This window comes from Penaeus monodon, chromosome 23 (genome assembly GCF_015228065.2).
Source record: "Penaeus monodon isolate SGIC_2016 chromosome 23, NSTDA_Pmon_1, whole genome shotgun sequence".
Classification (NCBI taxonomy): Eukaryota; Metazoa; Arthropoda; class Malacostraca; order Decapoda; family Penaeidae; genus Penaeus; species Penaeus monodon.
In genome coordinates, this window is record NC_051408.1 from 36613055 (window position 1) to 36613406 (window position 352).

Sequence of the window (352 nt, forward strand, 5' to 3'; positions counted from 1 at the left end):
AAAAAAAATTATGAGACATGCTCGCTGACGAATCGAGGTGTGATGAGGCGGATGGGTGACAGCGACAGAAAGCCAGAATGGAGTGAACGAAATGTGCTTTGATTATCAATACTTCGGCGCCAGAAGAGGCATTTGCGCGGGTGAAAATTAAAGGTTTTAAAGGAGAAAGAAACAAACAGGAGAGTTAACATATAAAAAAGAAGAAGAAAAAGGGCAAGACAGTTGTGTAGATACGAAGTCGTAAATAAAATCTTCTAGGTTTTTGAAGAAAGGACAAGGGTTATAACGCCCTCACGCCCTACCCCCAACCCCCCCTTGCCCCTTATTCCGTATTCACACCCACGTCTCTACT